Source organism: Triticum urartu, chromosome 4A, assembly GCF_056163025.1.
Source record: "Triticum urartu cultivar PI428250 chromosome 4A, HENAU_Tu73, whole genome shotgun sequence".
Classification (NCBI taxonomy): domain Eukaryota; kingdom Viridiplantae; phylum Streptophyta; class Magnoliopsida; order Poales; family Poaceae; genus Triticum; species Triticum urartu.
Window position 1 is genome coordinate 301,352,144 of NC_141876.1, and position 4,161 is coordinate 301,356,304.

The window sequence follows — 4,161 nt, forward strand, 5'->3', positions numbered from 1 at the left end:
TTGCCGCTTTAAGTCCTCAAATGCTTCATCAGCAGCAAAATTCCAGATGAACTAATCCGTCTTCTTCAACATCTGATACAAAGGGATTGCCTTCTCACCAAGGCGGCTGATAAACTGGCTTAACGCGGCAATCTGGCCTGCCAGGCGTTGAACATCATTGATACACTTCGTTTTAGCCAGGGAGGTGATGGCTGTGATCTTCTCCGGATTAGCCTCGATTCCCCTGTTGGACACCAGAAAACCCAATGACTTGCCCGCCGGTATACCAAAGACACACTTGTCCGGATTAAGCATCATCTTGTATGTCCTAAGGTTATCAAAGGTTTCCTTCAAATCGTCAACCAAAGTCTCCTTCTCCCTGGACTTAACCACGATATCATCCACGTAAGCATGCACATTACGGCCAATCTGCTTGTGAAGACAATTTTGTACACACCGTTGATAAGTTTCCTGGGCACTTTTGAGCCCAAAGGGCATAGACACATAGCAGAAGGCTCCAAAGGGAGTTATGAATGCCGTCTTCTCCTGTTCCTTAACTGCCATTTTGATCTGATGATAGCCAGAATATGCAGCCAAAAAACTTAAACGCTCACAACTCGCCGTAGCATCAATGATTTGATCAATACGGGGGAGGGCAAAAGGATCTGCTGGACAAGCCTTATTAAGATCTGTGTAATCCACACACATGCGCCAGGTGCCGTTTTTCTTAAGGACTAGCACCGGATTGGCAAGCCACTCAGGGTGAAAAACTTCAACAATAAAACCAGCTGCTAAGAGCCTGGCTACGTCTTCTCCAATCGCCTTGCGTCTTTCTTCGTTAAACCGGCGGAGGAACTGTTTCACTGGTTTGTATTTAGGATCCACATTAAGGGTGTGCTCAGCGAGTTGCCTCGATACACCTGGCATGTCAGAGGGCTTCCATGAAAAAATGTCCCGATTCTCACGGATGAACTCGATGAGCGCGCTTTCCTATTTCGGATCCAAGTTGGCACTGATGCTGAACTGCTTGGACAAATCTCCAGGCATGAAGTCAACAAGCTTAGTTTCTGCTGCCGATTTGAACTTCAGGGCCGGATCATGCTCCGTAGTTGGCTTTTTTAATGGAGTAATGTCCGCCGGATCAACACTGTCTGTATAATACTTCAGCTCCTCGGTGGCACAAACCGACTCTGCGTAAGCCGCATCTCCTTCCTCGCACTCCAAAGCGATTTTACAGGTTCTGTGAACCGTTATTGTCCCCTTGTAACCTGGCATCTTGAGCTACAAATACACATAACGCGGTTGTGCCATAAACTTGGCGTAGGCCGGTCGCCCAAACAGGGCGTGATATGGACTTTGGATTTTCACCACTTCAAACATCAATGTCTCCGACCTGGAATCATGATCATCTCCAAAGTCCACTTCTAGAGCTATCTTAACAACAGGATATGCTGACTTGCCAGGTACTACACCGTGGAACACCGTGTTAGACGGTTTGAGATTTTTATCTGTTAGTCCCATATGACGGAAGGTCACATAGTATAAGATATTAATGCTGCTCCCTCCATCCATGAGCACCTTGGTGAACTTGTAACCTCCCACCTGAGGTGCCACCACCAGAGCCAACTGACCCAGATTATCAACCCGAGGAGGGTGATCCTCTCCGCTCCATATGATTGGCTGTTCAGACCAGCGTAGATAACGGGGCACGGCCGATTCAACAGAGTTGACTGCCCGCCTCTGAACCTTCCGGTCTCGCTTGTCCAAGCTAGTGGTGAAGACATGGTACTGCCCACTATTCAACTGCTTTGGGTTGCTCTGGTAACCTGACTGTTGCTGCTGCTGGTTATAACCATCCTGGTTGTTTTGATTATTTTGATTATTATGTCCGCCCGGATTACCATTAAATCCTGAACCGGAATTTCCTCCACCGTAACCCGGCCCGGATCCTGAGCCACCGCCGGAGCCGTGATCATACCGGAAAGCATTAGAATTCTTGAACTCTTGCATAATAAAGCAATCCTTCCAATGGTGGTTTGCTGGCACCTCCTTCGTCCCATGTCTTGGACAGGGCTGGCTCAGTAGACAATTTAGGCGATCCGGGTTAGGGTTGGGTGCCCCACTGCGATTTTTCGGTTTACCCTTGCATCGCTGGCCATTGTCCCGCGCGTTGGTATTAGCCACAAAGTCCATGTTACCATCCGCTTTACGCTTGCCTCCACCACCATTGCCTGCCCAGTGATGCTGCTGACCTTTGGAGTTGTTGTTCCTCTTTCCCTTCCCTGCCTTGTCATCATCAGATTCGGGATCCTTGGTACTATCAGAATCAGCATACTTTACCAAAGCAGCCATGAGGGTCCCCATGTCAGTGCAATGGCGCTTCATCCGTCCCAACTTCAGCTTTAGGGGCCCAAACCGGCAGTTGCCTTCTAGAGTTAAGACTGCGGTGTCAGCGTTGATGCGGTCTGATGAATGCAACACTTGTGAGACCCGGCGCACCCAATGAGTCATCGATTCTCCTTCCTCCTGGACACAGGCAGCTAAGTCTACTATTGACATGGGCTGCTTACATGTATCCTTGAAATTATTGATAAACCAGGCTCGTAATTGGGCCCATGAACTAATAGAATTGGACGGTAAGCTTTTTAACCAAGTGCGGGCCGTTCCTTCAAGCATCATGGTGAAGTATTTCGCACATGCCGCATCATCCACATCCAGCATCTCCATGGCCATCTCATAGCTCTCCACCCATGTCTCTGGGGGTTGATCCGCCGTGTAATTTGGTACCTTGCGCGGGCCTTTGAAATCCTTGGGTAGGCGCACATTGCGTAAAGTGGGGACAAGGCAAGGCACCCCCAAAGAGCTAGAAGTAACACCGGGTTCGACCGAAACAGTTGGATGAACCGGCGTAAGCTACCGAGCCTGATATTGTGCGGCTCACTCAGCCTCCCTGCGTGCTCGGGCCTGGTCCACCACTTCCTGAGCGTTATCAGCACCACCCGCCGGGTTGTTGCCGCGGGGTGCTCCACGTCGTTCATTACTTGACACTGCCGGTTCCTCCATACGCCTGCTATAGCTCCGGCTTGGGTGAGGGGTCGAGTGGATCTGGTCGCGGATGTACGAGTATGCTTCCTGTTGGTCCAAAGCTGTCCTAAGAAGCTCCTTGACCCATCACGTCTCTATCGCCTGCGGTGAGTCACCTTCAATTGGAATGGCCTCCAGCCGTGCAGCAGCTGCGATGAGATTGTCCATTGGGTTGGAGTAGTGACCCGGAGGTGTTGAAACAGCCTGAGGTATAACGGTGTTTTGACGAGGCGGATCCATCCGATGAGGCTGAACCGGTGCACCGGTCCCAGGAGCTTCCGCCCGGTTTCCCTCCAGCGGATTACTGGTCCCTGCTCCCGGGGAGTTGAAAAGGTCTCTGGCCTCGAAAACTGGAGGCAAACGGGATCGGTACTTCCTCCTCATGACTTCAGGCGACGCGTTCTGGTCCAACATGAGCCTGTAAGCTTGTGCGTCTAGAGCGGCCCGCTCTGCGGCCATCCTAGTATCCTCAGCTGCCAGGTCCGCCTTGGCCTGGGTGATCTGTTCCCTTACGTTTGCAATCTTCGCATTGTGGACGTCCTGATCCGCCGGATTAGCTTCTGCCATAAGCACAGCCAATGCATCAAATAGCTCTGATAGAACTTGGGCCGGCGGGCGCACAGGGCCTCCTGCCCCGGCAGCCGTCACCGCTACTGAACCGGAGGCTGTTGCCGCAGCGGTCGAAGAATGAAGCGCTGCTTGTGTGCCGGCCATGAATATTCCAACTCGGTTGGGCAGATCAGAGGGGTCTGGAATACTGTCGCCGTCGGAATAGCCCCCAATCCGGCCATCTTGTAGCTGATACAGAGATTCGGTTTCTCCGGTTGATGACTCATCGCCGGAGTAAATGACGGTCTCGCCGCCAGATCCTGATCCATCCTCATGACCTCCTCCATGGATGACTCCCACGAAGGCACGCTTCATGGCCGGTTTAACCCAGGCAGATCGCGCACGCTGAGCCATTTCGACGAGGTCGGTGCAGATATCCGGCTTAGGGCCCGGTTCTCCGATCTTGCCGATGAAAACGTGTATGCCACCGAAGGGGACCCGGTACCCGTACTCAGCTGAGCCGGCCTCGGGACCACAGCCTGCATCGTC